Source organism: Schistocerca nitens, chromosome 7 (assembly GCF_023898315.1).
Source record: "Schistocerca nitens isolate TAMUIC-IGC-003100 chromosome 7, iqSchNite1.1, whole genome shotgun sequence".
NCBI classification, from domain to species: Eukaryota; Metazoa; Arthropoda; class Insecta; order Orthoptera; family Acrididae; genus Schistocerca; species Schistocerca nitens.
The window spans coordinates 485,417,411-485,441,217 of NC_064620.1; the positions used below are offsets into that span (position 1 = coordinate 485,417,411).

At 42.2% G+C, this 23,807-nt stretch overlaps 1 protein-coding gene across 2 annotated transcripts in view; it reads left to right on the forward strand.

Annotated features, from left to right (window-relative positions):
• The window catches only part of LOC126195345 (ATP-binding cassette sub-family G member 1-like), a 359,577-nt gene that overhangs the window by 219,434 nt on the left and 116,336 nt on the right, over positions 1-23,807 (forward strand). Inside the window, exon 1 of one of the 2 annotated variants that reach the window (XM_049933924.1) lies at positions 10,317-10,358. The exons of the other annotated variant lie outside the window; for it this stretch is intronic. The gene's annotated coding sequence lies outside the window, so the exon portion shown is untranslated. Of the gene's footprint in view, positions 1-10,316; positions 10,359-23,807 lie in introns of those variants that run through there. 2 annotated transcript variants of the gene reach the window in all.

Sequence of the window (23,807 nt, forward strand, 5' to 3'; positions counted from 1 at the left end):
ACCATTCGCAAGCGCTTCCCCAAATTTCAACGGGCGGGCAGCGTGGCTGATGATCTAGCGGGGAATTTTGGTCTCGGGCAAACTGTAGTTGCTCCTGGCAATGTCGCCACGGTTTTTGAAATTACTCAGAAAAATAATGAATCAGTTCGAAGTAGAGATTGGTTTGAAGGGTTTCAGCACGCATAAAATACTGAGACAGAGCCTACAACCGTTTCCACTCAAATTACAAGGCTACCAGTCCTTAACTGTACAAGCTGTGCGGCAGAGGGATGACCTTGCGAAGCAGATTCTCATAATATTGATAAAGAAGGAATTGATGTTGCCTGCATCTGATTCAAAGATGAAACAATCTTTCAGCTGAATGGAGTCGTGAATAAAGAAAACTGGCTATTTTGGAGTTCCGCAAATTCCATTTGTGTGAAACGAAACCATTGTGTTCTTTGAAAGTTACTGTTGGGGCTACGGTATACAACGGAGGCGTTATTGGGCCTTTTTTCATGAGAGAAACGATCGCTAGTGAACGTTACTTTGCAATTTTACAACAGTTTGTGTCTGCAGAGCTGTACTTGGAGGTTCGATCAAGCAACGAGTAGTTCATGCAGGATGGGGCAAGACCACGTCGCAACGAACAGCTGTTTCGCTTTCTTGATGAATACTTCGGGAACAGAGTCATTGCGTAAATTTACTGGCCTCTATATTCACCCCATCTGACTCCTTGTGACTACTTTTTGTCGGGCACACTGAAAGACAGTCACCTGGACGACCTTGAATCGGCGATTTGCGTCGCATCTGAATACATTTCGATTGAGACACTCACTACAGGATGTGATGACAAATTTCATTGTTCGTCTGTGCCATATCCGTGCAGCGAGTGGTGGACGTTTCAGAAAGATTGTGATGTGATTGCAAAGAATGCTTGCAGAGAACGAGTTTAATAACGCACACTGATGCTGTTTTCAGCTCTTTCCGAAACTTCTGTATAACTTCTTTATAAAATTCTTACAGTTTGCACGATCAACATACCTTTTGTTGCACTCTTCCATCGATCTAAGTTTTCGAGATGTTTAATTTTGAAATCAGGGTCTCCGTCGCTGGACACCCTGTAGATTTCACTGTACTGTTATTAGTGTGGTCGTAAGAATGTTCCCAATGGAAATGTATGATAAAACACGAAAAGAATTATCTAAAGCTGATATAAAATTATTTTGGGGAAACGAATCGAGGATAACCACAGTAATATTGCAAATTTTATTGTCACCAACCAGCGTGATGAATAGGAACTGGTAACATGAAACACTTCAAATGAACTGCAATACAAATCGCAACGTTAGCATTAAGGCACCCGTAGCTTGGCGGTTGTTGTATTTACTGGAATTTTGCCAGAGCGTGTTGAACCAAAATACGTAGTTGTTTAGTTCAAAGCTAACGGCCATAAAACTGTACATTGTAGGGAGTACAATGTAAGGCGAGAACAGGAAATGACGCTTGCTGTATTCGGACTTCCCACGGACTTTCCGAACTGTGATTTTACCAACAAAAAAAAGTTGGGCATGTTATTCAGCTGAGGAGCATTGTCAGCTTAAACCTCTCAGCTTAATTCAGTTTTTAGTCATATAAACAGCGACAATTGTAACCTCACATACGAGCTTTGGTTTCCTTGTGCCAGTCGGCATTCCATGCCTGAGGATTTAGCTTGTCGGAAGCTGGAGTAACACGTGTAAGACAGCAGAAAGTTATTATTGACCAAAGTTCACTCACTCACGGAATGTTCCTTCCTTTACCACGCTCTCCCCCTTTCCTTTAATTTCCCTTTTACCTGTGGAACTGCAGGCCGTTGTGGCCGAGCGGTTCTAAGCGCTTCAGTCCGGAAACGCGCTGCTGCTACGGTCGCAGGTTCGAATCCTGCCTCGGGCATGGATGTGTGTGATGTCCTTAGGTTAGTTAGGCTTAAGTAGTTCTAAGTCTAGGGTACTGATGACCTCAGATGTTAAGTCCCATAGTGCTTAGAGCCATTTGAACCATTTTGAACCTGTGGAACTAACTGTTCGTTGACAGCGTATCAGTCAGGAACATATCTTATTCAATAATCAACAGCGTGCAATCAACAGTGTTTCCGCCAAGTATTTCTGCCTAATAACCAATGGCCTGCAACATGCCGTACCCATGCACGTAATGCGAACTTAATAACCTCATCTTTTGAGCACAGACCACAGTCGTTTCCCCGAAAGTACAAGAAAGGTATGCTGATTTTATCGTTGCTGCCTCGCATCTTCGTACTGGCACGGAAAGTTCGCCGGGAAATGTCAACTGGTTCTCCATTTCACTCTCTCCAACGCCCAGGCTTCGCTTGTTACTGAGCTACAGTCCTGGGTAGAGGAGGAAATAGAAAGCTCTCCGCGTTAAGTAGGTTTTCACGTTTACCTGTACATTCATTTGCTTCGGATCAGAAGATAATCCTTACCGATGCCGTCTTTGGACTGAAAGGCATGGATGGACTTTTTGGAGCTCTACAGTACGCCTCGAGAGCACTCGGGACACTAGAGGCACTCGATAAATAGTTCACAAAGAATGATAGTATAGGATTTGTGGAACGTAGGTGCGGTTTAAGTGGATATGAAAGAGCCAACAAAGGTGTTTTGAGAAAGCTATAATGACAAGCTGTGCATGCACATGTACGTAGAGAGTCTTATGAAGAGGCTGTACGGAGCCGGAAAATATTTGTGTTGCGCGACCAGCTGCACACGCAAATGACGAGAAAACAGTGCGCGTCTGTCGCATTTAGAAGAGTATACGAAAGGATGCTCGCAATTACTGACTTATATTTATTAAGTTCGTCTGCCGCACGATATTGATATTACTGAAGGGAGCCGGCCTTTGTGTGGCCGTGCGGTTCTAGGCGCTACAGTCTGGAACCGCGCGACCGCTACGGTCGCAGGTTCGAATCCTGCCTCGGGCATGGATGTGTGTGATGTCCTTAGGTTAGTTACGTTTAAGTAGTTCTTAGTTCTAGGGGACTGGTGACCTCAGAAGTTAAGTCCCATAGTGCTCAGAGCCGTTTGAACCAATACTGAAGGGAAAAGAGTTTCTCTGAAAGAATTAGCATGCAGATAGAAAATAGCTCATTTTTTTCACGCACAATATCTTGAAAATTGTAGATGTAGGTGAACAAGTATATTTCGTTTTCCTCGATTTACAAAAGGCTGTAGACGCTACACTGCGCTATTGACCGACGACAAGATACAGTCACAAGGATTGTCTGTACGAATATGGCATTAGTTAGAAGCATTTGCGACGAACAGGTCCCCGTAAGCTGCACTGCACGATGCGTGCTCAGTACAAGCTAAAGTAACATTGGATGTCCTGAACTATGAGTAATAGAATAACGGATGTTCTCAATCAACATAGTCGAGTTACCAGAAGGGGTCAACACCACTATCACACTGTTTGCTGATGGTAACGTTACCCACAGGAATGTATTGTCCATGGGTTATTGCAAAGAAATTCGGAACAACTTGGAGACAATATCCATGTGATGTAATGATGAAGAGCGCAGAAAAAAGTGAATAAATTCAGTTCCGTTAGCAAATTAGTGTTGAACTTCGGTACATCATTTTACATATTTTAGGGGAACTGTAAGATGCTAAATGAAATGGGATGGACAGTTGACACCAGTATTAGCGGAGGGAAATAAAAGACAGATTGGTCCGAAAGGCTATGCGAAAGTGCTACACATCTGTAAAGGGCGTCGGATACAAGAAGCTAATGCAACTAATTCTAGAGTGCTGCGAGATGCTACTAAAGCGTCTGCAGTCGTTATCACCTTGAGAAACCAGACTGTGGTTGTAAGAGCCAAGACATAAAAGGGCGACAGTTGATCAGAAACGAGTGAAGCGGGGTTGTAACCTATCCCATGTTTATTTAATCAGTACACTGAGCCAGTTTTAAAGTAAACCAAATCGAATCTTTTGGAGGAAAGTTAAGTTCATTGAGTAGAAAGAAATACTTGAAGGTTTGTTATTTAAATAATAAAACACCGCACCAGTTACGTTTCTTTTCATGCATGGCGCGACGCGTTCCGGAAATTTATTCCCATTATCAAGCGCAAATATCTACATTTGTATTTTCTGTGATGTTTACAGGTCTGCTGATCAGTTTATCTTGCCCTAAAGTATTATTTTTTGTGGTTTTACTGCGACCAGAAAATAAATCTTGCTATTTTCTTACGTGCTAATCTTAAAAAATAATATTTTTATCTGTCTGCTTACGTGTACAGGTGCTCCTTATAGCGCAGACATCAACGAAAACGCAAACCACCACTCAAACTGTTTGTTTACGTGAATTCAAAATAAGATACAAAGATATTATGACGGTGTGGCTTCACAAAAAGTTTGGATATAGAAGTATTCCATTTTTCGTGTGTTACACTATTTAGGTCAAATTGTCATTAAATTATCGATTATGCATTGTATTCTATATGATAATATTTTGTTACAAATATTAACTTAAATATATGAAAGAATGAGCATATTTATTGATTTGCTATAGTTATTATATGCAGGAGAAACATTTAAAGAAATTAATCGATTCACTACTATGTAGCTTGCTATAGGGAATTTTTTCATCCTTCCTTTTTGTGGTTTACAAAAATTCCCAACGTCTCCATTAAATCTATTGCATGTGATTTGTGGAAAAACGTGAAGTATCTTAAGATCTTCTTCTACATTTGTAATTGGGTGTCCTGAATTTTTTATATGCGGCTAATTCTGAGAATGAGTTATGTGCGTAACAGTTCAGAGTATCTAGTACGACAGTTCTTGTCAGTAGTAGCTTGAGCAAGTTTTACACGTGATTTTGTATATTCCCGAGTCTGAAAATTTATCCTGTTTGTGTTTAAGATATGAACTAATTCCTGTTGTAGGTTGTTGTTTGTAGAAAAACTACGTTGACTTCATTTCATCAAAGTAGGTTTAATGCTTTTTGGGAAATGTTGCCCACAAAATTTATGATGGCCACACAGGTTATTGTATTGTTAGCTCCTTCTACAGAGCCAGGAATTGTGGACAATGAGGAAGGCACAGTACCTGGAAGTAGACAGACAAAAAATACTATTTTTTAACACCATAAAATCACGAGATTTATATTTTACCGTTTTCCGTTTTCAGCGTAAACACAAAAGGACGATGGCAGGGCTAGAGAAGCTGAGCAAAACATCACAAAAATACCAATGTAAACATTTGCATTTGGTAATTAAAATAAATTCTCGAAACGCGTCATAACAATAATTTCGTCTCGCTCAATGGTCCGATGCAAGACTTTCACACCATCCCAGATTAATGAATAAATACATAACTGGCGCAATGTTTTATTATTTCAGTCGGGAATGACACAGCTGCAGGCTTTCTAAAAACATCGATTACCATGAACCGAATTAAACTGAAGGCTTGTCAGTGACATTATAATTCTGTCAGAGACGTCAAATGATATGGAAGCTTGTTTAACGCAATGGATAGGGTCTTGAAGTTATAAGAGCAACTTCAACAGACATACAACAAGATAATGGAGTGTAGACAAATTAACTCGGATAATGCTGATGGGATTAGATTAAAAAATGAAACTTTAAAAGCAGTAGACGAGTTTTGTAATTTGGAAAGCAAAACAACTAATGATGGCAAAGTAAAGAGGATATAAAACGCAGTCATGAAATTGTAATAAAAACGTTTCCGAAATATTTTAACATGAAATATCAATTTAAGTGTGCAGAAGTCATTTATGAAGATATTTGTGTAGAGTATAGACGTATGTGGAAGCGAAACACGGAAGATAAATTGTGCAAACAAGTAGGGAATAGAAGTTTTTGAAATATGATGCTACAGAAGAATTCTGAAGATTAGATGGATAGGGTGCGTAACTAAAGCAGAGGTACTAAAATGAATCGGGGAGATACGACATCTATGGCGCCACTTGACTAAAAGAAGAGACACGAGGATAATCCCAAAAGAAAGGTCTCCAATTTTTTTATAAGCACATAGACCTGATTATTTCTACAATGGTTTACATCAGTTTACAGCTTGAACATTTACCTATTTTTCGACATAATCACCATTTCTGTCGTTGCATTTTTGTAGACGCTGTGGCAGTTTTTGTATGCCCCTGTCATACCAGCTCGCCGCCATTCTGTTCAGGAAGTTATGAACCTCTTCTTTCACCTCGTCGTCGGAGCTGATTCGCTTTCCGGCCAAAAGTTCTTTTAACCCAGGGAACAGATGACAGTCAATGGGCGCCAAGTCAGGACTATAGGGTGGGTGGGTGATTATGTTCCACGGAAACTGTTGCAGGAGAGCGATGTGGGGGCGAGCGTTGTCATGGAGAATGTGTACACCCTTGCTCAACATTCCTCTCCTCCGGTTCTGAATTGCCCGTTTGAGTTTTTTCAGAGTCTCACAGTACCTGTCAGCGTTAATTGTGGTTCCAGTGGGCATAAGGTCGACCAACAATACCCCTTTCCGGTTCCAAAAAACGGTTGTCATGACTGCCGGCAGGCTGTGTTTGAATTTCCGCGGCTTTGGCGAAGAAGGATGCCGCCACTGGCGTGATTGTTGCTTGGTCTCAGGTGTAAAGTGGTGTACCTTGGTTTCGTCACCCGTGACAATTGAGCCCAGAAAGTTGTCCTGTTCGGCTGCAAGGCGGTAAAGAAATGCGCGGGAAGCATCAACTCGTTGCCGCATGTGGTCCTCAGTCAGCATGCGTGGCACCCATCTTGCGCACATCTTCCGGTAGTTCAAGGTTTCCATTAAAATTCTGTGAGCGGTACTTCGGGAAACCTCAGGAACCAACGTGCAGAGATCATCCAGGGTGATCCGCCGATCTTCAGGCATGCTGTGCTCAACCTTCAACACTGTCTCCTCAGAAATTGACGGTTTCCCGCCCCTTTGTTCGTCGTGAATTTCGGTCCGACCAGCTGCAAACTCTCTACGCCACTTACGAACATTTTTGACATCCATGCACGACTCACCGTACACTTCCGTCAATTGGCGATGGATTTCAATCGACGCAGTGCCCTTTGCTTTGAAAAACCGAATAACTGGGCGCAATTCGCACTTGGCGGTAACAATCAAAGGGAGCTCCATTCTCAACGGCTGCCAAGCCAAGACTGAGCGCCTCAGCGCGGCGTGCGCATGTTTACACGCAGCACTCTTCATAACAATGTGTCCAACTGCCACATACAAACAGAGTTCTGTACTTATAAAAAAATAGGAGACCATACTTTTGGGATTACCCTCGTACATTGATTGGACTGCTGTGTACGACTTCGTACACATTGGTAAGGGGAGGTGGGCTACAGAGTGGTGCGGCAACTGTCGTCGTAGGAAGGCTGGACAGGAACAGAAATGATTAGCGTACAAGTTAACACAGTAAACAAAAAATTTCCTTAACTTGTATTTCTGCAAAAATGCATGAAGACTCGTTACAACCGATGCAAGAAGAAATAGTCATCATACTGCCCACAAAGAAAAGTCTCTTTGTACTGAAGAACGACTGATGAAGACAGAGCCGTGAACAGGGGGCGTCTGTGTAGCAACACACTGCAAAGTGGCTCTGATCATGAATGGGCTACGTCACTAGCGCCGGCCACCCTATACTGCAGTGACAGAAGGCACTCAAAGTACGGTGTAGCTGGAGTTGTGGTCCAGTGGGCGCGACGATTGGGTCTGCCACGTCTTGGGCGACTGCTATCGGCATCTGACGGAAACTTGCAATTCCGTTGCTATGACGCCCGTGGGATGGTACTTATACGTGATACCAAGTGGACAGCTCCTCACACATTAAGGAACAGTTATTTTGGTGTAGCGCACAAAAATCACCAAAACTGACTAGGCTAGAATACAGCAATCTGGTTCCAAATGGGTGTAGGCTTTACTAGTTATGCCACAGATGAAGAGATTTTCCGAGGATAGATCATTGTGGAGAGCCACATCAAACTAGTGTTTGGATTGAAAACCCTGAAAACCCCAACCTCGAAATGGTTTGTCTAGTTACATGCAGTCAGTATCAAAAATTAAATTATTTTTGTGGATAATTCTGTTTATTTGTCATTATATGAGTCAGACGCTGTGAGTTATTTATGTATCTCCCAAACATGTTGTTATCTGCTGTGCGTTATTCTATCAATAGAAAAAAAATGTTCCAGAGAAAGTATTTGCGTGTTAAGTTGCCGTGATGACTGGGTGTTGTGTGCTGTCCTTAGGTCAGTTAGGTTTAAGTAGTTCTAAGTTCTAGGGGACTGATGACCATAGATATTAAGTCCCATACTGCTCAGAGCCATTTGAACCATTTGTTAAGTTGCCAGCTGTCTTCTGAAGATTTCTATTGGATTAAATATTATGTTGACTGCTTATTGGAATTTATTGTACCAGAACAGTTGCTTCTGTACAAATCAGTAATTTATAGGAAAATTGGATGTTGCATTGTTACTCTACAATAAAATTACTCACCACTTGTAAGCATATTCACAAGAAGAATTTGTGAGACTACAAGAAGAGCCAGTTACGTTCTGTAGTTACGAAAAACAAGGGTCGCTTTACGTTTAAATTACTAATGTCTGGAATCTTCAAAAACGTGCGAAACTTCTTGTGTACATGATAGACACGACATGTTAGATAATGTGTGTGCAAAATATGACTCAGTTACCAAGACGAAACAAAGGAACGTTCTCATTGACCACACTGGGTGTTTTCCGTAATTTCATTTCTTTGTTAAGTTCATTTGGCTGAGAGAAATTGGTTAAATAATGCGGAAATGGGATGAGAAGTTCCGCCTTATGCAAGACACCTTTTTCTTTTGTTTCACCCATACATGTTTCAGCACTTTTGTGCTATCGTCAGTGAGTTCTATTTTTTAACTGTAAATTTGTTGTTAACATATTAACATTTGTGTTGTTTACAACATTATGTAAAAGTTGCATTTATAACTTAATTGGCGAAAAGTGGGTGTAAGCATGAGTAACATACCTTACATGATGTTATTGTCCATTTATTTTGGTAGCTGTTCTGCTACACAATATACAACTTGTCATCTGCGAACAGCAAAATGTAATTTATTTTCTGTTTGTTATGCATTTACGAACGGAAATAAGACTGTATCACGTTTTATTTCTGTAACTTACAGTTTAGAAGTTGTGGTGCGTTCTCCTGTGGAGTTGGCGAAGTAAATAGGCTTATTTCTTTGCTTGTGTTCGCGTGGCAATGCACTTTTTCCGATTACTCAAAACAGGCGGAGTTTTCGCTGCCATTACGTGTTGTTGTGGCTGTGTGGCGTTCATTTGTTTCGTAGCGTGTTCTGCTGGGTGAGGCGCGCGAGTTTGATTTGTATTTGTGTTGGTGGTGTGTGGTTTGTGTGGGTTTATGTGTGTGTGATGTGTGTGTTGAGTACTGGGGCAGAGAGAGAGAGAGAGAGAGACGGAAAGAGAGAGAGAGAGAGAGAGGTTTTGTGTGTGTGTGGGGGGGGGGGGGTGTTAATTGTATAGTTCTTCTATTGTGGCGAAGAGGGTTTTGTTGCACAATGATGTGTATTCATTGAGTACTTTCTTTCCTTGGGCTATTGATTTTTGGATGTGGTAGTTTTCTTCTATAGTTAATTTTTGGTGTAGCCTGCTGCTAGTTTTTAGGATGTGAAGGTCGGTTTCAATGTTTGTTGGGTGGTGGTTGTGTGCTACCAGGTGGTCTGCAAATGTTGAGTGTGTGCTATTGCTTTTCAGTGCTCTGAGGTGTTCATTATATCTGGTTCTGAAGGTCCTACATGTTTGGCCCACATATACAGATTGACAGCAGTTGCAAGTAAGTTGGTAGATGCCGGACTGGCTTTATTTGTCAGTGTTTGTGGTATTTCTTCCAAGTCTGCTCTGTATTGTGTTGTTGGTTCTGTATGCTATGTTGAGTCCTTGTTTCTTTAGTATATTTAGTATATATAGTATATTAACCACACACCACTAACGCCAAATACAATTCAAACTCGCGCGCCTCACCCAGCAGAACACGCTACGAAACAAATGAACGCCACACAGCCACAACAACACGTAATGGCAGCGAAAACTCCGCCTATGTTTTGAGTAATAGGAAAAAGTGCATTGCCACGCGAACACAGGCAAAGAAGTAAGCCTATTTACTTCGACAACAACACAGGAGAACGCACCACATCTTAAAAACTGTAAGTTACAAAAAGAAAACGTGATACAGTCTTATTTCCGTTCGTAAATGCATAACAAACAGAAAATAAATTACGTTTTGCTGTTCACAGATGACATGTTGTATGTTGTGTAGCAGAACAGCTACCAAAATAAATGGACAATAACATCATGTAAGGTATGTTACTTATGCTTACACCCACTTTTCGCCAAATAAGTTATAAATGCAACTTTTACATAATGTTGTAAACAACACAAATGTTAATATGTTAACAACAAATTTACAGTTAAAAATAAAGAATAGAACCCACTGACGGTAGCACAAAAGTGCTGGAACATGTTTGGGTGAAACAAAAGAAAAAAGGTGTCTTGCGTAAGGCGGAACTTCTCATCCCGTTTTCTAGCAAGCACGGAGACAACAAGAGAGCTGCACCACAAGATGATTAAATAATGCGATGTTGGGAGCGTAACGACGTATATCATGAGCAGCAGTTTTCAGTTTTATTTTCCAGGTCGCATTAAACTATTAAAACTTGCAAGAGAAAGTGCAGTTTGGTGGTACTTGCATCCAGAAAAAGTTTTACAAGCTTTGTGCTAGTATATAGAGCGATACTGTGAACTAGTTAAGACATTATACAAGTATCTGAGAGAATGAAACGGCCTGTAAACCCTGCTTATGACTTCCAGAGATTTAGTGGACGTCAGTATTGTTTCCTGAAAAGACACGAGGATATCTTAAATATCCTTTTCTAACATTACGTTGTTCACATGATTGAACACGTACTGATGTCACTCGAAAATGCTCTTGTATGAGCGTGAAACCGACCACGATTCTTGCATAAAATATGTTGAAAGGATGCTGCTCTCCTAGTAAACCAATTTCTTAGTTTCTGTGCGCAGAAGTAGGTCATTAATGGAAAGATTCGTACCAAAGAATCTTGTTATTGTAAGACTTAATGAACTTTTCGGTAAATAATACCCTTTTTTCTTGAAATCAGTTCTTCAGTTTTTTTGGGTTCTTTTTGAGTCATTAATTGTTGTTTCGAATGAACAGCGAAGAACTTTAATCTCGGTAGTTTTTGTAGTTTGATTTTTAGCGTGTTCCGTTTACTGATCAAAGATCTCAAATTGTTTTGTTGCGCTGCATTAATTTACTTCTCAACTTGTTTGGGACAGCAGCGTGATATTCTTCTCAGAGACATTGTGTAGAGAAGGACAATAATATGCTCATACTGAGCTCGAGAATTTGCCTAATACGCTGTTCCACTGGTCGAATCCTGCATAAACGCGCTGGTAGCTGCCGAAATCAGTGGGCCCGGTATCTCTCGTCGATAAACACGTGTGTGCCAAAACCCCCTTAATTCCGCCGTTAAGATAAAGCTACAAGGACAGCTGCAGAAGACTATGTAGGGCACGACTGCCTGAAAGAGGCAGCAGAGGATGATGAGTCCAGTGTCTGCTATTTGTGAAGGTGCATCTGGGCTACCGACATGGCACTAATTTCATCATCATGAGTACCCTTATAACATACACTGATGGATAAAGGCGTCCCCTAGACTTCACCACATACGGTATTACGATGTTCGATAATATGTACCCATGTTATGAAATAATTTTTACTGCTTCAGGTACTTTTACTCATATATATCAATTCGGTGTTTCTTTAGCACATGCTGCCTTCATCAGCTGCATTACAGTTACATGTGTATTAATTTGAAGTGCGAAGAGAATTAATTTCTATGTGTGCCAGTGAGGCTATGAAGAACTAGAAATTATCGCTCGTGGCACGATTTTCATTCCTTGCTCGCTGCATGCTAACAGATTGTTAAAGTGTAAGCTAGAAAGAAGCAATGCAAATTTCTTAAAAAATTTGTCTAGTGTGGAATGCTTGTTTCATTAGTATAAAGAATTAACTGGAAAAATTTCTAAACATTACTGAACAAACAAGAAATACTAACTAATCAGACAATTTAATTTGTGTCATTATGAAATATGTTTACAGAGGGTAATTCAACAGCCTCTACCGCTGTAATTTTGTGCAACTCGGAATGTTATATATGGCATTCGTAAATCACACGCGAAATTTTCGTAATCTCTCGCTTGCTACGCCAAAACTATAAGTCCTACAGATGAAATGAACACGACCATTTTGTAGGAAATTTAGTATAATTAGATTCTGTTCCGGCAAATGTTTTCCCTAGAGGCCGTAGTTTCTGAATTGTTCAAGAGACACATACAAAAGTGATCTAACGCACCCCTGCACCACACTCAGCGCAGGATCGTTTTCCCTAGAGCCCGTAGATTTCAAATTATTCAAGAAAAACATACAAAAGTGATCTTCAAACGCACCTCTGTGCGACATTCAGCCCCATCGATCAAGCTTTCTAGTATGTTGTTCATGGAATTCCCTCCTACCACTGTACAAATATTTGCGGCTACACGAATTATTTCCCACATCCGACCTGTCTTGGTCTTCATTGACTGGCTTTCTTACGCCACTGTCGTCCTCGAGCACTTACAAGTTGTAAAACTGAGTTTGTGTAAATCTTACCAAATAGTTTTGTGAGTTTTGACAGCATAAAATAAATCATTACTTCGTTGTGTTCATCAGTCCTTCTGGCTACAAAACTACTGTGCTTGAAAGGGTTAAGTCTGGATCGAATTGTCTGCCTAATTAATATTAGCGTAACATTTACGAAAGGCGTTTTTCGTTCATTGCTTTCACAGGCAGATTGAAATTAATACTGTTAACGGAACAACCGTCTATGTAGGTGACGTAATAGCACAATCAATTGAGAGCAAAAGAGATCGAATATTGTAAACGGTTCGTGTAGCTAGAAATTTTTGTACAGTGGTAGGAGGGAGTGCCACGAACAACATACTAGAATTGCTGACTGGTGGGGGACGAGCGATGGGTGGAACTGCGTTTGAACGTCACTTTTGTACGTTTTTCTTGAACAATTCGAAAACGGCGGTCTTCAACAAAGACGTGTTCCAGTACAAGATTTAGCTACATTAAGTTTTCTACAGAAACGTCCTGCTCATTTTTTTCTGTTGGACTTGTAATTTGCGCGTAGCTAGCGAGAGAATAGGAAAGTCTCGCGTATGGGTTATGAACGCCAGCTTAACATTGTGGGTTGCATTAAACGACAGCGGTAGGGGCAGCTGAATCGTCCTGTATAAAAATGAGTGTATTTTCATTCATTGTACTACCTTAGCACTTGTAATAAGTTTATCTTAGCAGTTAAGAGTCAACATCTGGATGTGAAAATGTTAACTAATGAGACTGTGTTTATTGCTCTCCTCTGAGCGGGAGACAAATTTCTAGAAGAAATGCTAATAACGACATTAATGAACTGTTTCAAACATACAACTAAAATAAATGAGTCTTTCTATACAAAGTTACGTTTCGCTACATAACCTCACTGGCTCAGCTAGCAAATAATGCTCATCACACATAGGATGAATGTGCATTTAACTGTAATGCACCTAATAATGGCAGGGTGCAGCCGAACTGCATCTTGCTAATCAATATTAGTAAAAAGTGACTGAAACAGTAAAAATTATCTGACCAATTTTTTAATGCAGTCTCTGACCTCAGTCAGTTTCATACAACATGTATAATCTTTTTTAAAATACACCTATTACCATACAAGTTTTCTATGTCATTTACCCAACTACAATTAGATCTTCGTCTTTGCCATTTCTTACCTCATGGAATCCAGTAAATAGTCCCTTAGTTTATCCATCATCCATTCGCCTGGTTGCATGTCGCATCCACCTCCATTTCATTTCCATTACAGCCACCATTACGTCTTTCACTCCAGTTAGCCGTTTGATCTATCTGTTTCCCTGTCTTCCCTAGTAATTCCCAACATTCATATCCCCTTTGCTTAGTGATAATTACTCAGTTTTTTAAAATAGTTTTCGTGTTGAAAATCGACGTCTAATTGCTGTAATGCAAAATTGGTTATAAGTCGACGTTTCATTGTCGTAAGGCAAAATTGGTTATGCATACCTATTCTAAACTTTTCTTTTCAGATCTACCAGACGCTTAGTTTTTAAAACCTTATTATCTTATCAAGAATACTCAACCCCGTTTTTACCTTTCTCCATATTTCTGTATTACTCCTCCAGTTCTTTTCTTCATTTTCCCCAACTACAAAATAAATGAGCTCATCCTGTGATAGAGTTCATAATTTGTTTAATTGATTATACGTTGTCTTAATCTCATCATAATAGAGTATCAAGCTTACTTTCTAACTTGTTCTCTGAAGCTCTTGAATTCGTTGTGAACTTGATTTGAAAACAGTACAACGTCACCCACAAAACGAATGAGTTTCAGGTATGTCCTATTAACACGTATACCTTCTTCTCTCTCCTTTGCTCTGTAATTTCGTTTCTTCTGGTCCTCCGTCTTCTGACTAGTTTGTTGCGATCCGCCATGCATTCCATTCCTCTCCTGTGCATCCTATCTGCGCCAGGGTAGCACTTTCACCTAATGTCCACAATTACTCTGCGCAAAAGAATTAGAGAATACCTTTTTCGAAACCCCGTAATTGTCTCCCGTTGCGACGCATAAGTTTAAAATTTGGCTCAAATGTACCTACGGCCTTCCTCTGTAATGTGTGACGTCGGTGCCAATTGTTACGTTATATACAAAAAAATTACATATATATTTTATATATTTTCATTTTTAATTTATCAGCATGAATTTTTCTTTTGTTAGTGCATGATTCCTTCTCTCAGGGATATTGTCTTTTCTTATCACGTTTACTTACGTGCATAAGTAAATATGAAAGGGGTTCTTGAAGGGCCGCTGTTATTCATGTACCAACTTTAGATTTTGAACGTGATGACTAAAATATGGTTGCCGTTAACTGAATTGAATGTAATTTTGTTAATTTCTATTTATTGATTGCAAAGCAAGGCTCGAGAGAATTTCGATTGTTGCCGTGGAGCGGCCAAGATAAAACTTACTAAACTCATGGAATCTGTATAATTTAAAAAATGAACTTTAATGTAAATTAATTATCTGTTGCAATTTAAAAAGGTTCTTACAACGAAATCTCTCGCATTTACAGTTAATGTTAACACTGAAAAATAAATTAATGCTTCGGTGCGTAATGGCCGACCAGAGGCTGCATCGGTAGATGAGCTTCCCGCAGCGCAAATTACTGAAAAAATACTTATTAAAAATAATTAGCCTGCGAGCATTTTAGGTGACAACTATTACAAGGAAATTCATTTTTTGATAATAATAATAATAATAAGTTTATTTTAGTGAAATACAGAATAACTTACATAAAATATGTGTAGCCGCTCAATGGCTGCCTTCCGTATAGCGAAACAAAACAGTGTGTGTACCATAAAATACGTCCTTCCTCCTCGCCCGTATAATCGCGTCTCTATCGATCCTTTTTTATTTTCATAGACATTAAATAAAGATGCTACTCTTAAATTATCGCTGCATATCAGTTGTTTCAAGAACATTAACTATATCTTTTACGCTAATTATATTCCTAAAATACTTTCTGCGGTTTACAACCGATAAAAATCTCAATATTTATGTGACGTACCATCACAAATGGTGCAAAAGAGTGGACCCTGCTACGTCACCCTTGGGCTCATCAAAAAGGAAGGTGTTGACACATGCGAAAGAAAGGCCGGAGCTCAGAAGTTCAAAAAATAGTTCAAATGGCTCTGAGCACTATGGGACTTAACGTCTATGGTCATCAGTCCCCTAGAACTTAGAACTACTTAAACCTAACTAACCTAAGGACGTCACACAACACCCAGCCATCACGAGGCAGAGAAAATCCCTGACCCCGCCGGGAATCGAACCCGGGAACCCGGGCGTGGGAAGCGAGAACGCTACCGCACGACCACGAGATGCGGGCCTCAGAAGTTCATGTGACGTATATATTCATGATGTCCCATTGGCATCAAATCACCACAATTATGCCCAACGTTGCCGTGAACGTGTCACATGATGGGGAAGTCGTCACAGCCCGCCTTACCACATTTAACCCCTTCATTTCACGCCTTTGCATGGAGATCAAAACCGCGAATCCCAGAGTTGAAATCAATCAGTTTTCTTATGAGTGACCGAGGGAAAAAATGTTTCAGATACAGCGCGACTCCGAACCGACACAAAAAGGCCTCCGGGGGCGACTTAAAGGGCGTCAGTGAAACCACGGCTTTCCGTGGGGCGTTGACCCCAGCATTTTGCGGTCGAAAACGACAGTCTGCAGTGTGATTAGCAACATGAAGACGTTCTTGACCATCTTTGATACTGCCGATGTTTTCCTTACTTTCAAACCTTCTCGATGGATATCGTGGGCTAGGAACCCCACTGGACGTGATCTCATCCCTTTGGAGCGCAATGTTACCGCTATTTTGGCTGTAGTGTAGAGGGTGGAACCACTAGCAATCGTTCAAAATACTCGAAGGAACTCGGACGTGATTCGAAGTAGCAAAGGGACCTTCTGATTTTTCATTGCTACTGTGTCACGCCCTCCTGTGCATGATCACAGAGGGTGCGACATTGCCACAATCGTGAATAAAACAGCGTAGGGTTCCTCTAAGGGCCCCCAAATCGGCAATAATCTCAATGGCACCCCCCCCCCCCCTATTTAATGAGAACTTTAAAACTGTGCCTTTGCAGAGAAAACTTTCGGAATAGTGCTACACACATGCATGTAGCAGGCCGAGGTGGCCGAGCGGTTCTAGGCGCCACTGTCTGGAACCGCGCGACCGCTACGATCGCAGGTTCGAATCCTGCCTCGGGCATGGGTGTGTGTGTGATGTCCTTAGGTTAGTTAGGTTTAAGTAGTTCTAAGTTCTATGGGTTGATGACTTCAGAAGTTAAGTCCCATAGTGCTCAGAGCCATTTGAACCATTTGAACATGCAGGTAGGCAACCACTTGATACACCTCCAGTACCAGTTGCCTTCCAGCAGACGCCTAGCACTGTTTCGGAGGTTTTCTCTGTAAAGACACATTTTTAAAACTCTCAATAACTGTGGGAGACTGCAAACGACGTTACTGACCAAGTGGGGGGCTTTAGAGGGACCCTTTGCCGTTTTATTCGTGCATGTATCAATGTCACAGCCCTCTGAGATCACGCCACAGGACGTCGTGACACTGGATCACTGAAAAAGCATAACAACCCTCAGTAGCACGTTCAGTATTCGTCGAATGGTTTTGAACGGTGCCAATGGTTCCACCCTGAACACCAGAGCAAAAATTGCGGTTGCACTCACACTAAAGGAATGAGATCACATTGAATGGGGTTGCTAGCTCATGATGTCCTTCGAGGAGGGTTGAAGCGCCAGGAAGATGTCAGCAGTATCAAAGATTATCAAAAATATGTTCCTCTGATCATAGAACAGCAAACTGCCGTTATCGGCCGCGAAATGTGGGGGAATCAACGTCCCAAAGATAGGGGAGATTTCATTGACGACCTTTATGCCATCCCGCCATCCCCTGAGGTCTTTTATGGGTAAGAGGGGCTTTGAGGACCTTCCCATCGCATGACTCGTCCACGACTTTTGGAAGAACTGCGTTGAATTTTGGTGTCAAACATCGTTAATCTGGTGTTTTTTTTCTTTTTTTTCGCATGTGGCGACATCTTGCTTTTTGAAACGTAGTCGAGCCCGAGGGTAACGTTGCAGGGCGCCACGGCTTTGCATCGTTACAGAGGAAGAGCGTAGGCACCTTTGAGGCAAATATCAAACTCATGTGCAGCGGGGGATAGTCGTGCGGTCTTAGGCGCTTGCCACGGTTCGCGCGGTTTCCCCCCGTCGTAGGTTTGAGTCCTCCCTCTGGCATGGGTGTGTGTGTTGTCCATTGCGTAAGTTAGTTTGAGTTAGATTAAGTAGTGTGTAAGCCTAGGGACCGATGACCTGAGCGGTTTGGTCCCACAGGAACTTACCACAAATTTCAAAGCTTACGTGTCCCAGTGGGAGACAATGGGGTTTCTAAAATTTTATCCTCTATTTCTTCTGCGCTGTTTCTTTGTTAGGTATGTTTCAAACCTTGTCTTCTCCTATAGTTTTTACCCTCTATCATGGAAGTTATTCCTTTGATGTCTTAAAACATCTCCTATATGCTGTTCCTTCTTCTTGTCAACGTCTTCCAGAGGTTCCAATCCTTGACGATTCTGCTGACAACCATTTCATTTTTTATCAGTCCACACAATTTTCATCGTTACAATAAAGCATCAAGTCTCAAACGTTCCGATTCTCTTCTTTTCCAGCTTTCGTATAATCCATGATTCACTCTGATACAACGCTGGGCTCCAGACGTACATTCTCATAAACCTCTTCGTCAAATTACTCTCAGTGATAGGTGTTTTTAGACTTATTTTGCCTGTGCTATCTCTCTTTATATATAGTTGCCTTGTCCTTCATCCAAGGTAGCAAATTTCTTCACTTCGTCTACTTGGCGGTCCGCAGTTTTGATGTCAAGTTTATCGCTGATCTCATTTCATGGCAAGGACAGATGAGTGCGACAACTATCGCACAGAGCGGTCACCTTAATCACTTTGGCTATCCGTGTACGACCCACGGCTAACCCTGCACCTCTATACGTTGCCGTTCGTGCGTCACAACCTGTACTCGGACACACATTGTGTAATTTCCGTACAGGGGAGAAGATTTTAATTGAAAATCGCTCCCTGGTATCGACTGATAAATACTATACTGCAGTGCCTGTCTTATCAAGAAGAATGATGTTCTAACATTCTGCGTGGTATCTGTTTGTTCTATATCGTGTCTCCCTACCACTTTCGCGCAACGACGCTCTGAGCGTGTTTTTTAGGGAATTGACTAGTTTGAACCTGGGACCTGTTGCTGGTAAGGAGACGCCAGACCACACATGACATGTAGAATTCAGAAGAGTTCAGTGAGACTAGCGATGATATAACCAAATAATTGATGATTTCAGCGCCAGCTCCACTGCACTCCCTGTAAAAGAATCTTAATACTAACTAAATTTAGTGGAAAGGGTTCAAGGCTTTCCTATTTTTAGTTAGCTGGTAAAATAACGTCGAAAAAGCAGTTAAGTTTACCATTGGAAATTTTATTCTACTCACAAAACATTGTTTATAAATTGCACTATTGATAAAAGGAAATGTTTTAATACAGGATGGTAAAAACCAACTGCGTTCAACAAAAATGTGACGAATATTCCCTGAGTGGATCAAAATGGTCTACAGTGACCCTCAATTATCTTTAATTACTTATCTAACTTGTCGTAAATTACAGTGGCTGATGTGGCTTCTCAATAACTATATAACAGAAAAATCATCGCGTTTCAGATTTTTACTTCAAGTGGCAAATGTGAACACCATGAGATTTAATTGACGATCGACACTAGTATTACGCAAAAAGGGGGTGTAACAGATGAGACTTCTGCAGTTCTGAGTGAAGCTTTATGCGCTGTTATGCGGCATCGCGTGCGTTCATTACCTTGTCGGTGTTCGTCAGGGGGCGGCGGACAGCACAGCTCCGCTCACCTCGCCGTCTCGGAAGCAACTCTCCCCTAACTTCTCCTTACTACAATTTACCGAAGTTGATTTAAAAAAAACTATCTGGCTGTGTTTTCATCTGACCAATCAGGGTCTCAATGTTAACCTTAAGCTCCGCCTACAAAAATTCTGTCTATCCAATGAGAAACGTTATACTTTTGGTGGTGGGGCAATGTTTTTAAAGTTTGCAGCGTAACAGAGACGCGAAAAAGTCTCACGCTAAAACTTGCAGCTGGTGTGGTCCTTTTAGTGTTATCGTAAGATCTATACTGTTCTTCTGGAGGGCTCTATCTTTTAACATGGGCTGGGGGTGGTCCTGACGTAACAGAGACGCGAAAAAGTCTCACGCTAAAACTTGCAGCTGGTGTGGTCCTTTTAGTGTTATCGGAAGATCTATACTGTTCTTCTGGAGGGCTCTAGCTTTTAACATGGGCTGGAGGGTGGTCCTGGTGGTTAGCTGGAGACGTGGGCGTCCCTTATCGTAGGGCCTTCTAACTTAACACGGTTCTGCTCTCGGCTTCTGTTCTCGTTTCTCCCCTCGGAACTGCGTCTGTCTCACGGTGGGAAGGTATGACATGCATTTAGGTATTCTTGTGTTAGTCTGTGGTATTCCATTTGCTCACTCGTTACTCGTATTACTTTGGTTAATTTAATGTCACCATTTATTCGGAGCTGTGTGACATACTACTGGATTTGCCTGACACCTTACAATGTGAAGTTCCTTCGTTATTCTTAACAGCACAGGCCCTGCAGTATCGTACGCACAGTATCGTATCGGAAGGCCGATAGGTTTACAGTTTTTTATCTCTCGTGTACTTTCTTTTTTGTGATGTACAATAATGACAAAACTGTTGTGGTTTTAAGCAACTGATCTGATACCCTGTAAATAACTGCGTAAGTTCTTTTTGTTATATTTTCCGTCCAGTTTTAGTATCTTTTTTTATCGGAACAGAGTCATTTTAGGGAGTCTTTCCTGTGTTCATACTTCGAGTGGCTTTATAGACACCATCTAGCATTACAACCAGAATGTCATCATTTTCATTATTACCTATCGGGTGTTTCTCATTCATCTCTTGAGCTATGCAAACAACTACATAACAAGTTTGAGATCTATCTTTTCAAGTACTTCTGTGACTTTCTGTGCGTATTTACGGTAGATCTAATGGTGCTCTCTCTCTCTCTCTCTCTCTCTCTCTCTCTCACACACACACACACACACACACAAGTTTGTATATAATAATATCTTTTATGATCATCCTGTAAGGAGCAGCTGTATTTGGTAAGCTTATAATATTGTAATTATTAAGACTAATTTTAGTACTCATTATCCTTTAGAGGACTGCATAAAGGATTTTAGACCTTTACGGAATTCTGTTGTTGATTGTCTCTCTAGTTAAAACTACACTCCTGGAAATTGAAATAAGAACACCGTGAATTCATTGTCCCAGGAAGGGGAAACTTTATTGACACATTCCTGGGGTCAGATACATCACATGATCACACTGACAGAACCACAGGCACATAGACACAGGCAACAGAGCATGCACAATGTCGGCACTAGTAAAAGTGTATATCCACCTTTCGCAGCAATGCAGGCTGCTATTCTCCCATGGAGACGATCGTAGAGATGCTGGATGTAGTCCTGTGGAACGGCTTGCCATGCCATTTCCACCTGGCGCCTCAGTTGGACCAGCGTTCGTGCTGGACGTGCAGACCGCGTGAGACGACGCTTCATCCAGTCCCAAACATGCTCAATGGGGGACAGATCCGGAGATCTTGCTGGCCAGGGTAGTTGACTTACACCTTCTAGAGCACGTTGGGTGGCACGGGATACATGCGGACGTGCATTGTCCTGTTGGAACAGCAAGTTCCCTTGCCGGTCTAGGAATGGTAGAACGATGGGTTCGATGACGGTTTGGATGTACCGTGCACTATTCAGTGTCCCCTCGACGATCACCAGTGGTGTACGGCCAGGGTAGGAGATCGCTCCCCACACCATGATGCCGGGTGTTGGCCCTGTGTGCCTCGGTCGTATGCAGTCCTGATTGTGGCGCTCACCTGCACGGCGCCAAACACGCATACGACCATCATTGGCACCAAGGCAGAAGCGACTCTCATCGCTGAAGACGACACGTCTCCATTCGTCCCTCCATTCACGCCTGTCGCGACACCACTGGAGGCGGGCTGCACGATGTTGAGGCGTGAGCGGAAGACGGCCTAACGGTGTGCGGGACCGTAGCCCAGCTTCATGGAGACGGTTGCGAATGGTCCTCGCCGATACCCCAGGAGCAACAGTGTCCCTAATTTGCTGGGAAGTGGCGGTGCGGTCCCCTACGGCACTGCGTAGGATCCTACGGTCTTGGCGTGCATCCGTGCGTCGCTACCGTCCGGTCCCAGGCCGACGGGCACGTGCACATTCCGCCGACCACTGGCGACAACATCGATGTACTGTGGAGACCTCACGCCCCACGTGTTGAGCAACTCGGCGGTACGTCCACCCGGCCTCCCGCATGCCCACTATACGCCCTCGCTCAAAGTCCGTCAACTGCACATACGGTTCACGTCCACGCTGTCGCGGCATGCTACCAGTGTTAAAGACTGCGATGGAGCTCCGTATGCCACGGCAAACTGGCTGACACTGACGGCGGCGGTGCACAAACGCTGCGCAGCTAACGCCATTCGACGGCCAACACCGCGGTTCCTGGTGTGTCCGCTGTGCCGTGCGTGTGATCATTGCTTGTACAGCCCTCTCGCAGTGTCCGGAGCAAGTATGGTGGGTCTGACACACCGGTGTCAATGTGTTCTTTTTTCCATTTCCAGGAGTGTATATATCAGATCACGTCTTGGAGGCCAGGTATGTGGCTTTCATACGCAATACTCTTAATTATTGAATTATCGAAAATGCCTCTCGGATGGATGAAAATTTCACAGGCTTCTCCAGACTTTTTATAAACTTCTCGCCAGCTCTCTGACTGTTTCTCCACAACCTTAGGGCTATTACCAAAATTGAATTCTTTTCCAGAGCGTGCTCCCTACAAACTTTCTTCCTTGCTGTGGAAATTTGAGCAAATGTAAGCGTCAAAGAAATCACGATCTTCTAAATTTATTGATGTTCAAATTGAACCGTATGCCATGACAGCAAGTTTAGCGACCAGTTTACATTGCGCGTATAATGCCCAGTGTAGACGATCTTTCACTTATTTGTACCGACAGCCCGTACGCTCCCTCACACGTCGTATGATGACTTCCGAAATGCTAATACAGATGTAGGTAAGTGTGAAATGAGGGTAATATAGAGTAAAAAGAAATCCAGCCACTAGGGACGCACAAGCTTCGAGGTGCAACTGTGTTTGGAGGACTTACCTCGAAAGACTCGGTACAGGAGCTATTTCTCTCGTTGTGAGTAGAAGGTAGTTTCCGAGGATACATCATTTTTAAGCAAACAGCTTAATTCAGTTTATCGTAAGAATCTAAGCATTTATTCAGTATATGAGGGCTATCCGGAAAGTAAGGCCCAATCGGATGCGAAGTGGAAACCACAGTGAAATTCCCATGAAGTTTTGCACAGCTGTCTTGGGCAGTGTATCTAGCATGCCTGTTGATCACGTCACTTCGTCTTCCGCCAGGTATGAGGGTCTGCTGAGAGATTTTGCCTGATGTCACAAAGTTCACATAACACAACTGTCATGCGTTTCCTACTTCGTGACAGTAATTCTCGGCCACACTCTGCAGGGGCAGTGAAGATGCTCTTGCAGTGTTTTCGAAGGGAGTGTCTGATCGCCCACAATACAGCTCGTAATTGGCACCCCCTATGATTCATCTCTGCTCACTTGAGCCGCTGGCTATGAAGACAACATTTTGCATAGGCAACAAACTATAGATCAGGCTAGAGAACTGGCACAAAGCACAGGCGGGTGCCTCCTATGACGAGGGTATTGGAAAGATGGTACAATTCTAAGACGGGTGTCAGAGCGGTGACTATGTTGAGAAGTAGCTGGACAGTGTAGCTAACTGTTGCAAATAAAACATTTTTGATTTTCATAGTGGTTTCTATTTCGCGACCGATCGGCCTTCATGGTACCTACATTAAGTCATC